Source organism: Salvelinus namaycush, chromosome 7 (genome assembly GCF_016432855.1).
Source record: "Salvelinus namaycush isolate Seneca chromosome 7, SaNama_1.0, whole genome shotgun sequence".
Lineage (NCBI taxonomy): Eukaryota > Metazoa > Chordata > Actinopteri > Salmoniformes > Salmonidae > Salvelinus > Salvelinus namaycush.
In genome coordinates, this window is record NC_052313.1 from 21315743 (window position 1) to 21328501 (window position 12759).

Below are 12759 nucleotides of genomic sequence, written 5' to 3' on the forward strand. Positions count from 1 at the left end.
GGAATCAAAATGTACAACTAGAACCTCATTCTTTGCATATTAACCGCACGTCATTGTCATGACTTCCTCTAGAACTGGTATAAAGTAATCCGTTGAATCACTCTACCTTACCTGTACGCTGAGATCAACATAATCTAGACATCCAGCTCTGTCATTAGGTAAGTACTTTATCCAACTAATCTTGATCAAACTTGTTAAGTTTTACATTTTGTTTCTGACATTCCAACATTGCCTTTTTGTTATTTGGGGAATCTGTTGATGAGCAGGTTGTTTAGGATGTCCTTTGCTTTTACTATTTTAAGTCTCTTAAATCCTCTCTGTAAAATGTGCATATGATCAAAGAGTAGGTCACCAACAAAAAAGCTAAGCAATTGACCGAATGCATACCATGACATTTTTGTCACGTCGGTATAAAGGGTTGGGAGACAGGCTCAGGAATGCGTAATAGTTTTAAAACTGTATTTACCCAAATTACAGTGTGACGTGTACAGGCACGGGGACGAAAACCAAACAAACACGTAAACCAAACACAGGGTTGAGACCCAAACAAAAGAGCGAGGAGTACCTTGAATAAATACACAATGATTATCACACGGGATGAGACACGTAATCATCTGCACAATATACGTGGCACGAAAGCCAAAACACATCACAGGTACTCACACGACCAAAGGACGTTGGAACAATAATCGACAGGACAATGGTGAACAAAGGGCACACTTATACAATTACTAATCAATGGGAATAGGGGCCAGGTGTGTGTAATGACAGTTCCGGAGGGATCCGTGACAATTTTCATATAAAAATGAATTTGTTTTTAATGTTGTGAAAAGAATGGATATTTGTTACCGTCACCCATAAAAGTTCAACTTCTACCCGGCATAATAATGTAGACTAGCCACAGGGTCGTGAACAGACCTTTAATGGGGGAGGTGCTCAAAGTTTAAAAAAGCCACACTCACTCACCACATATTGTAGGGTAAACAAGCTAGAACCACAGATGAAAGGGAGGTAGTAAAAGTATCTTTGCTAGAATCACTACTGTGGTGGTCTATGTCAGTTGATCATCCCAAATGTAGATGAATCAGCTAGTTAGTTATGCTTTCAAAACAAGCTAACTAGTCTTTACTTGATTTAAGTCTGTTCTGCTGCTGACAAACAGTCAAACTGCAGTTGCCCTTTTTCCTGTCCCTGATCCTGAGACGACACATGGTAGCAACCCTAAGTAACCTACTACTGGCAGTAATCATTTCAAACTCACCACCCGGAGCTGTAGATCACTCCTCCATGCAGGTAGAAGGGCGGGGAGGGGACTTTTTTCAAGATTCATGAGAACATCTAGTTTGATGGACAATTTGTTACAATTAAAGTAACAAGAGAGAAAATTAATTAATTTTAAAAACAACATTAATCAAAAGGGCACTTTTTAATAGTAGGGACAAAGGGCAGGTGCTCCAGTGCCCCTAGGACTCCATCTGAGCATGTGCCTGACTGGCCATATCATTAGGGTGTAGTACCTCTCTCACATCGCTGACAGTCTTGTCTTCTTTACAGCAGCATTTACACAAACATGTGGGCAGAAGATGACTTCACTCTTCCCTCTGGGGTAGTGCGACTGGGCCAATCTGAACCACAAGATGGCAAAACCTACGTCATGTACCACGGCACCTCTAAGCAGGCGGCAGGGAAAATTAGGGCCTCTGGTTTTCGTCCGTCTCCTGGTGGTATGTTGGGACGTGGAGTGTACCTCAGTCGGGACATGAAGAAGGCAAGCAGGTACCCCCTGGAGCTTCCTGAACATCAGAGGGTTGTCATCCGAGTCAAAGTCAATGTGGGCAAGGTGAAAAGAATTGACTGTCAGGATCATCCTCTGCGGACAACCTGGCATGAGAACGGTTACGACACCGCCTGGGTTCCTCCTAACTGTGGTATGGTGAAGAGTGGTCTAGAAGAGGACTGTGTCTGGGACCCAAAACACATCACTGTCTTAGGTACCATCCAACCTCCAAGGCAGCAGAATCCACATCAGGAATGCAGGTGATGAAGGGATGCCCTGGTTATTTTGGGAATCTGTTGATGAGCAGTTTGTTTAGGATGTCCTTTTCCTTGACTATTTTAAGTCTCTTAAATCCTCTCTGTAAAATGTGCATATGATCAAAAAGTAGGTCACCAACAAAAAAGCGAAACATTTGACCGAATGCATACCATGACATTTTCATGTAATCATTTTGCACCTTACAGTTTTTGTTAATTATGTTGTGAAAATAATGGAGATTTGTTATTGTCACCCAAGTTAAGCTACTTCCCAAAATGTCCCTCAGACGGCATAATAATGTAGACTAGCCACAGGGTCGTGAACAGACCTTTAATGGGGGAGGTGATCAAAGTAAAAACAAAGCCACACTCACTCACCACATATTGTAGGGTAAACAAGCTAGAACCACAGATGAAAGGGAGGTAGTAAAAGTATCTTTGCTAGAATCACTACTGTGGTGGTCTATGTCAGTTGATCATCCCAAATGCAGATGAATCAGCTAGTTAGTTATGCTTTCAAAACAAGCTAACAAGTCTTTACTTGATTTAAGTCTGTTCTGCTGCTGACAAACAGTCAAACTGCAGTTGCCCTTTTTCCTGTCCCTGATCCTGAGACGACACATGGTAGTAACCTACTACTGGCAGTAATCATTTCAAACTCCCCACCCAGCGCTGTAGATCACTCGTCCATGCAGGTTGAAGGGCGTTGGAGGGGACTTTTTAAAATATTCATGAGTTTATGAGAACATCTAGTTTGATGGGCAATTTGTTACATTTAAAGTAACGAGAGAAAATAAATGAGTTTAAAAAACACCACCAATCAAAAGGGCACAGTTTTAATAATAGGCACAAAGGGCAGGTGCTCCAGTGCCCCTTAGACTCTATCTGTGCATGTGCCTGACTGGCCATATCATTAAGGTGTAGTACCTCTCTCACATCGCTGACAGTCCTGTCTTCTTTACAGCAGCATTTACACAACCATGTGGCCAGAAGATGACTTCACTTTTCACCATCGGGTAATGCAACTGGGCCCATCTGACATCCTGTTGTCTGCTTATCACATTTACATTTAAGTCATTTAGCAGACGCTCTTATCCAGAGCGACTTACAAATTTCATACATAGTTCATACATATTCATCCTGGTCCCCCCGTGGGAATTGAACCCTGGTCCCCCCGTGGGAAATGAACCCACAACCCTGGCGTTGCAAGCGCCATGCTCTACCAACTGAGCCACACGGGACCAACATGGTCTTCCTCTGCAGCCAACCCTGAATGAGATCTTAGATTTCCTCCAGGTCAGTATTCAACAGCCCCAGTATCTTTCACGCTGGTGTTGAAGAGTGGATAATGTTTAGCAATATGAAAAGAAAAATAAATTGAATGTATTTCAACAGTATGTAATTTAGTCTCATTGACTAAAACAGTTGATTTTGACCAATAAATTGTTACAACAATTAACCGTCATCTCTTGTTATGTCATTGATCAACATTCCATTCTCATGTCTTTTCCTATGCCATGCCAGAGAAAACATTTACAAGAAAATGAAACTACGGTAGCTTGCCTTTTCTTCTCCTGACTGCAGGGCGAGTGTCAAGTGTCAATGTGCAGCGGTTATGACGAAGTCCTAACGAAGTCCAGGCGCAGGACACATAACTGAGTAAAAGACATACTTTACTCGAAAAAAGAAACAAAAATGATTTCCACTCAGGGAAAAACACACCAGCTCACAGAAGTCTTGAACACTAAACAAAGAACAAACACGCACAAAACCATGTGGGAACCAGAGGGTTAAATAAGGAATAGATTATAACGTAATGGGAACCAGGTGTGTACAATCAAGACAAAACAACATAGAAAAAGAAATGTAGATCGGTGGAAGCTAGAAAGCCGGTGACGTCGACCGCCGAACGAAGAAGGAGAGGCACCAACTTCGGCGGAAGTCGTGACAGTACCCCCCCTTTACGTACGGCTCCAGCAGCGCGCCGACACCGGCCTCGGGGACAACCCGGAGGACGAGGCGCAGGGCGATCTGGGTGGAGACGGTGAAATTCCTGCAGTAAGGAAGGGTCCAGGATGTCCTCCACCGGCACCCAGCATCTCTCCTCCAGACCGTACCCTTCCCACTCCACGAGGTACTGAAGGACCCTCGAATGACGCCTTGAGTCCATGATGGCTCGCACAGTATACGCCAGGGCCCTCTCGATGTCCAGAGGGGGCGGAGGAACCTCCCGCACCTCAGACTGCTGGAGCGGACCAGCCACCACCGGCCTGAGGAGAGACACATGGAACGAGGGGTTAATACGGTAATCAGGGGGAAGCTGTAACCTATAACATACCTCGTTCAATCGCCTCAGGACTTTAAATGGCCCCACAAATCGCGGAGCCAGCTTCCGGCAGGGCAGGCGAAGGGGCAGGTTTCGTGTCGAGAGCCAGACCCGGTCCCCCGGTGCATACACCAGGGCCTCACTGTGGTGGCGGTCGGCTCTCATCTTCTGTCGCCTGCTGGCCCGTTGCAGGAGCACATGGGCAGCGTCCCATGTCTCTTTTGAGCGCCGAAACCATTCATCCACCGCAGGTGCCTCGATCTGGCTCTGATGCCATGGTGCCAGGACCGGCTGATAACCTAGTACACATTGAAACAGAGACAGGTTAGTATAGGAGTGGCGGAGGGAGTTTTGGGCCATCTCTGCCCAGGGGATGAAAGCCACCCACTCCCCCGGCCGTCCTGGCAATAGGACCGCAGAAACCTACCCACATCCTGGTTAACTCTCTCCACCTGCCCATTACTCTTGGGGTGAAACCCTGAGGTTAGGCTGACCGAGACCCCCAGACGTTCCATGAACGCCCTCCAGACCCTCGATGTGAACTGGAGACCCTGATCAGACACTATATCTTCAGGCACCCCGTAGTGTCGGACGACGAGTGTAAACAGGGCCTCCTCAGTCTGTAGGGCTGTAGGGAGACCGGCGAAGGAAGGAGACGGCAGGACTTAGAAAACCGATCCACAACGACCAGAATCGTGGTGTTTCCTTGTGACGGAGGAAGATCCGGTGCCTTGCACTGGGCGCACACCGAGCAGGAGGACACATAAACTCTCACGTCCTTAGCTAAAGTGGGCCACCAGTACTTCCTACTAAGACAGCGCACTGTCTGACCGATGCCAGGATGACCAGAGGAGGGTGATGTATGGGCCCAACAGATCAATCGATCACGGACATCAGACGGAACGTACAGACGCCCAACTGGACACTGGGTGGGAGTGGGCTCCGTACGTAACGCCCGCTCAATGTCCGCATCAGCCTCCCATACCACCGGTGCCACCAGGCAAGAAGCCGGAAGCATGGGAGTGGGATCCTTGGACCGCTCCCCTGTGTCATACATCCGGGAGAGTGCATCTGCCTTAGCGTTCTGGGAACTTGGTCTGTAGGATAGGGTGAATACAAAACGGGTGAAAAACATGGCTCACCTTGCCTGGCGAGGGTTCATTCTCCTCGCCGCCCGGATGTACTCCAGCTTGTGGTAGTCAGTCCAAATGAGGAAAGGGTGTTTGGCCCCCTCAAGCCAATGCCTCCACGCCTTCAGGGCCTTGACAACAGCCAACAGCTCCCGGTCCTCCACATCATAGTTTCGCTCCGCCGGGCTGAGCTTCTTCGAAAACAAAGCACAGGGGCGGAGCTTTGGTGGCGTACCCGAGCGCTAAGACAGCACAGCTCCTATCCCAGCCTCGGATGCGTCCACCCCTACTATGAATGCCAAGGATGGATCAGGATGAGCCAGCACGGGAGCCGAGGTAAACAGAGCCTTCAGGTGACCAAAAGCCCTGTCCGCCCCAGCTGACCACTGCAGTCGCACCGGTCCCCTCTTCAGCAAGGAGGTAATGGGAGCCGCTACCTGACCAAAGCCCCAGATAAACCCCCGGTAGTAGTTGGCAAACCCTAAGAACCGCTGCACTTCCTTTACCGTATTTGGAGTCGGCCAATTACGCACGGTTGAAATGCGGTCATTCTCCATCTCCACCCCTAACGTGGACAGGCAGTACCCTAGGAAGGAGACGGACTGTTGGAAGAACAGACATTTTTCAGCCTTGACATACAGGTCATGCTCCAACAGTCGACCAGGCACCTTGCGCACCAGGGACATAGTCAATGTACAATGGCGTAAACCTCCATCCTTCTTCTTCACAAAAAAGAAACTATAGGAGGCAGGTGAAGTGGAAGGCCGAATGTATTCCTGTCCCAGAGATTCTGAGACATATGTTTCCATAGCCGCAGTCTCCTCCTGTGACAGAGGATACACGTGACTCCTGGGAAGTGCTGCGTCTACCAGGAGATTTATCGCACAATCCCCCCGTCGATGGGGTAGTAGTTGAGTCGCCTTCTTTTTACAGAAGGCGAGAGCCAAATCGGCATATTCAGGGGGGATGTGCATGGTGGAGACCTGGTTTGGACTTTCCACCGTAGTTGCACCTATGGAAACACCTATACACCTCCCTGAGCACTGACGTGACCATCCCTTGAGAGCCTTCTGTTGCCACGAAATAGTGGGGTCATGATAGGCCAATCAGGGAAGCCCCAACACCACAGGAAACGCAGGAGAATCGATCAGGAAGAGACTAATTCTATCCTCATGACCCCCCTGCGTTATCATACATAGTGGAGCTGTGACCTCTCTAATCAGGCCCGGACGCGCTCCTCCACTGGTAATGGAGGACTGGGTGCACCTGCTGACTTCATTTTTTCGGTGGAAGCTAGAAAGCCGGTGACGTCGACCGCCGAACGCCGCCCGAACAAGGAGAGGCACCAACTTCGGCGGAAGTCGTGACAGCGAGGTCTAAGATATATTACATATATTCTTGTACTCTAGGTACAATGATTATGGGTGAATCACTCTATTCATTTCAAGAAACAAGAAAACTAACAACAAAAATAACCGTTTGTGAAAATATTATTTGTGCCTATTCCTCACTTCGAGCAATGAAATATGTTACACTGCAGAAAAGCCAGAATAGATTTTTTCTCTCCATAGGAAAACAAGTAGTGTTTATTTTTTTGGTAAGATTATTATTATTTAAAAAAAAAAAGAACATACTCATACAAAATACAACATATTTTGTCAAATATACTCTGTCAAATGTCCTCAAATTGCACCATTTTGTTTCTCTTCGCCGCCAACGCTCTTTCAATATTTAGATAATGAAGCATATGATTTCTCTATTGTCTTAACGGTGGAGAATTGGTTGATTTCCAGTTTTTAAGTATATGTTTTTTCTTAGTTTTACTCTTAAGACATGACTCTGTCGTTGTGCTGTTGAATTTGTGAATTTTGTCTCTTGTATAATCAATTATATACATTAGTTTATGCAGGATTAAGCGTACATTTTCATTAACTGTAATTGTATTAGCTATGTTCCAACAGTCCTTCCATTTTGTGCCAATATCATTTAATTCTAGGTCTTGGTTTTAATAGTGTCACGTTCCTGACCTGTTTTCTGTTGTTTTGTATGTGTTTAGTTGGTCAGGACGTGAGCTGGGTGGGAATTCTATGTTGTGTGTCTAGTTTGTCTGTTTCTATGTCAGCCTAGTGTGGGTTCTCAATCAGAGACAGATGGTAATCATTGTCTCTGATTGAGACTCATATATAGGAGGCTTGTTTTGTGTTGGGTTTTTGTGGGTGTTTGTTACCTGTCTCTGTGATTGTCTGCACCAGATAGGTCTGTATCGGTTTTGCACGTTTGTTATTTTGTAGGTTGTTTGTAGTGTTTCACTTGTGTTTGTATTAAACATGTTTAACACTAGCCGCGCTGCACTTTGGTCCTCTCCTTCACCCCTGGAAGAAAGCCGTTACAGAAACACCCACCAAACCCGGACCAAGCAGCGTGGCAACGGGCAGCAGCAACAGCAGCAGCAGTACAAGGAGGAATGGACATGGGAGGAGATTCTGGACGGAGAAGGACCCTGGGCAGAGCCAGAGGAGTGTCGCCGTCCCAAAGCGGAGCTGGAGGCATCAAAAGCGGAGAGGCGGCATTATGAGGCGCTTGCAAGGCAGAGTGGCTGGAAACCCGAGAGGCTCACCCAAAAATTTCTTGGGGGGGGGGCTAAAGGGGAGTGTGGCGAAGCCGGGTTGGATACCTGAGCCAACTCCCCGGGCTTACCGTGGAGTGAGAGGGCGTCGTACTGGTCAGACACCGTGTTATGCGGTAAAGCGCACGGTGTCCCCAGTACGCGTGCTTAGTCCAGTGCGGGCTATTCCACCTTGCCGCACTGGGAGGGCTAGGTTGGGCATCGAGCTGGATGTCATGAAGCCGGCCCAACGTATCTGGCCTCCAGTACGTCTCCTCGGGCCGGCGTACATGGCACCAGCCTTACAGGTGGTGTCCCCGGTTCGCCTGCATAGCCCAGTGCGGGCTATTCCACCTCGCCGCACTGGCAGGGCTACGGGGACCATTCAACCTGGTAAGGTTGGAGAGGCTCGGTGCTCAAGAGCGCGTGTCCTCCTTCACGGTCCGGTATATCCGGCGCCACCTTCCCGCCCCAGCCCAGTACCACCAGTGCCTACACCACGCACCAGGCTTCCAGTGCATCACCAGAGCCCTGTTCCTCCTCCCCGCACTCGCCCTGAGGTGCGTGCCCTCAGCCCGGTACCTCCAGTTCCGGCACCACGCATCAGGCCTATAGTGCGTCTCAACCGGCCAGAGTCTGCCGTCTGCCCAGCGGCGCCTGAACTGCCCGTCTGCCCAGCGGCGCCTGAACTGCCCGTCTGCCCAGCGCCGTCTGAGCTGCCCGCCTGCCCAGCGCCGTCTGAGCTGCCCGCCTGCCCAGCGCCGTCTGAGCTGCCCGCCTGCCCAGCGCCGTCTGAGCTGCCCGCCTGCCCAGCGCCGTCTGAGCTGCCCGCCTGCCCAGCGCCGTCTGAGCTGCCCGCCTGCCCAGCGCCGTCTGAGCTGCCCGCCTGCCCAGCGCCGTCTGAGCTGCCCGCCTGCCCAGCGCCGTCTGAGCTGCCCGCCTGCCCAGCGCCGTCTGAGCTGCCCGCCTGCCCAGCGCCGTCTGAGCTGCCCGCCTGCCCAGCGCCGTCTGAGCTGCCCGCCTGCCCAGCGCCGTCTGAGCTGCCCGCCTGCCCAGCGCCGTCTGAGCTGCCCGCCTGCCCAGCGCCGTCTGAGCTGCCCGCCTGCCCAGCGCCGTCTGAGCTGCCCGCCTGCCCAGCGCCGTCTGAGCTGCCCGCCTGCCCAGCGCCGTCTGAGCTGCCCGCCTGCCCAGCGCCGTCTGAGCTGCCCGCCTGCCCAGCGCCGTCTGAGCTGCCTGCCTGCCCAGCGCCGTCTGAGCTGCCTGCCTGCCCAGCGCCGTCTGAGCTGCCTGCCTGCCCAGCGCCGTCTGAGCCATCCGTCTGCCCAGCGCCGTCTGAGCCATCCGTCAGCCCAGCGCCGTCTGAGCTGCCTGCCTGCCCAGCGCCGTCTGAGCTGCCTGCCTGCCCAGCGCCGTCTGAGCTGCCTGCCTGCCCAGCGCCGTCTGAGCTGCCTGCCTGCCCAGCGCCGTCTGAGCCGCCTGCCTGCCCAGCGCCGTCTGAGCCATCCGTCTGCCCAGCGCCGTCTGAGCCATCCGTCAGCCCAGCGCCGTCTGAGCTGCCTGCCTGCCCAGCGCCGTCTGAGCTGCCTGCCTGCCCAGCGCCGTCGGAGCCATCCGTCTGCCCAGCGCCGTCGGAGCCATCCGTCTGCCCAGCGCCGTCGGAGCCATCCGTCTGCCCAGCGCCGTCGGAGCCATCCGTCTGCCCAGCGCCGTCGGAGCCATCTGTCTGCCCAGCGCCGTCGGAGCCATCTGTCTGCCCAGCGCCGTCGGAGCCATCTGTCTGCCCAGCGCCGTCTGAGTCGTCCGTCTGCCACGAGCCAGTAGAGCCGTCCGTCAGTCAGGAGCCGCTAGAGCCGTCCGTCAGTCAGGAGCCGCCAGAGACGCCAGCCAGTCAGGAGCCGCCAGAGACGCCCGCCAGTCAGGAGCCGCCAGAGACGCCCGCCAGTCAGGAGCCGCCAGAGACGCCCGCCAGTCAGGAGCCGCCAGAGACGCCCGCCAGTCAGGAGCCGCCAGAGACGCCCGCCAGTCAGGAGCCGCCAGAGACGCCCGCCAGTCAGGAGCCGCCAGAGACGCCCGCCAGTCAGGAGCCGCCAGAGACGCCCGCCAGTCAGGAGCCGCCAGAGACGCCCGCCAGTCAGGAGCCGCCAGAGACGCCCGCCAGTCATGAGCTGCCCGCCAGTCATGAGCTGCCCGCCAGTCATGAGCTGCCCGCCAGTCATGAGCTGTCCTCCAGTCATGAGCTGTCCTCCAGTCAGGAGCTGCCAGAGACGCCCGCCAGTCATGAGCTGCCCGCCAGTCATGAGCTGTCCTCCAGTCATGAGCTGTCCTCCAGTCATGAGCTGTCCTCCAGTCATGAGCTGCCCTCCAGTCATGAGCTGCCCTCCAGTCATGAGCTGCCCTCCAGTCATGAGCTGCCCTCCAGTCATGAGCTGCCCTCCAGTCATGAGCTGCCCTCCAGTCATGAGCTGCCCTCCAGTCATGAGCTGCCCTCATGGCCCTCCAGTCATGAGCTGCCCTCCAGTCATGAGCTGCCCTCCAGTCATGAGCTGCCCTCCAGTCATGAGCTGCCCTCCAGTCATGAGCTGCCCTCATGGCCCTCCAGTCATGAGCTGCCCTCCAGTCATGAGCTGCCCTCCAGTCATGAGCTGCCCTCCAGTCATGAGCTGCCCTCCAGTCATGAGCTGCCACCCAGTCATGAGCTGCCACCCAGTCATGAGCTGCCACCCAGTCATGAGCTGCCACCCAGTCATGAGCTGCCACCCAGTCCGGAGCTACCCCTCTGTCCGGAGCTACCCCTCTGTCCGGAGCTACCTCTCTGTCCTGAGCTACCTCTCTGTCCTGAGCTACCTCCTAAATCATGTGGGGGCCTTGGGGAGGATTCTTAGGCCAAGGTCGTGGGCGAGGGTCGCCACTCAAAGGACGCTAAGGAGGGGGACAAAGACAGTGGTGGAGTGGTGTCCTCGTCCTGCGCCGGAGCCGCCACCGCGGACAGATGCCCACCCAGACCCTCCCCTTGAGTTTTAGGGGTGCGCCCGGAGTTCGCACCTTGAGGGGGGGGTTCTGTCACGTTCCTGACCTGTTTTCTGTTTTGTATGTGTTTAGTTGGTCAGGACGTGAGCTGGGTGGGAATTCTATGTTGTGTGTCTAGTTTGTCTGTTTCTATGTCAGCCTAGTGTGGGTTCTCAATCAGAGACAGATGGTAATCATTGTCTCTGATTGAGACTCATATATAGGAGGCTTGTTTTGTGTTGGGTTTTTGTGGGTGTTTGTTACCTGTCTCTGTGATTGTCTGCACCAGATAGGTCTGTATCGGTTTTGCACGTTTGTTATTTTGTAGGTTGTTTGTAGTGTTTCACTTGTGTTTGTATTAAACATGTTTAACACTAGCCGCGCTGCACTTTGGTCCTCTCCTTCACCCCTGGAAGAAAGCCGTTACAAATAGTTTATATTTTTCTAAGAGGTTGTCAGTTGGATATGCTCCCTGCAAGGTTTTGTATATCTTACCTATCATATGAATACCCTTTTCTGACTCAAATAGGATGACCCAAAATAATTAAAATAGAAATGTTGTGATCTGAAACATTTAAGTTGTATGTATACTGAACAAAAATAAAAAATGCAACATGCAACAATTTCAAAGATTTTACTGAGTTACAGTTCATATAAGGAAATCAGTCAATTGTAATAAATTCATTAGGCACTAATCTATGGATTTCACATGACTGGGTTGGAGTGGGCCTTGGAGGGCAAAAGCACACCCACTGGGGGGCCAGTCCGAGTCAATCAGAATGAGTTTTTCCTCACAAAAGGGCTTTATTGCAGACATACTACACACCTGTCAGGTGGATGGATTATCTTGGCAAAGGAGAAACACTCCCTAACAGGGATGTAAACAAATTCGAGTAAAACATTTGAGAGAAATACGCTTTTTGTGCGTATGGAACATTTCTGTGATTTTTTTTATTTCAGCTCATGAAACATGGGACCAACACTTTACATGTTGCATTTATATTTTTGTTCAGTGTATTTGAAAATATCTACATTGATCAGTCCGAAATAGATTTTTAATTCTGTCATGGAATTGAATTAATTTCGTATTATCAAGTCATTTATGGTTTCTATGCCTTTAGGTTTCTAATGTGGACCATTTTATCGGTGAATTGTGAAAAGCTATCCAAGGATTGTTTCATAGAGTTGTGTTTTTAGGGAGTGATATTGGTTCGTGTAGAATACATTTAATTTTCTTCCATGTTATTGTGTAAACAAACTGTCAAAAAGGTAGATTATGTACCTGTGTACTCTCCAGGTTTATAACTTAACATGGATATCCCCCTACTGTAGAACACTTCCAGTAATCCAGAGTATTTCAGTCATGAAACATACATGAAAGATGCAAAACACATGGTATCACTGTATCTTTGTAGAACACATCTAGTACTGTACTTTACACAGATGGCTGATGCAATTCAAAGTATTCATCCATACAGTAGTGATGTTCAGAGATACAACACAGTACAGTGATGTATGCAGGAGCAGCACTCACTTCTCAGGAACATAGAAGGGCAGAATCCATCAAACTAGTTTTAGATTACTGCTTCAGATGACTTTCTAGAACATTTAGTAATGTCCCTGCTTTCACCAACCCATGTCCTGCTGTATTTCAGATC

General features: G+C 50.9%; 1 protein-coding gene across 1 annotated transcript in view; it reads left to right on the forward strand.

Annotated features, from left to right (window-relative positions):
- The window catches only part of c7h8orf34 (chromosome 7 C8orf34 homolog), a 175516-nt gene that overhangs the window by 55698 nt on the left and 107059 nt on the right, over positions 1-12759 (forward strand). The window lies entirely within an intron of this gene.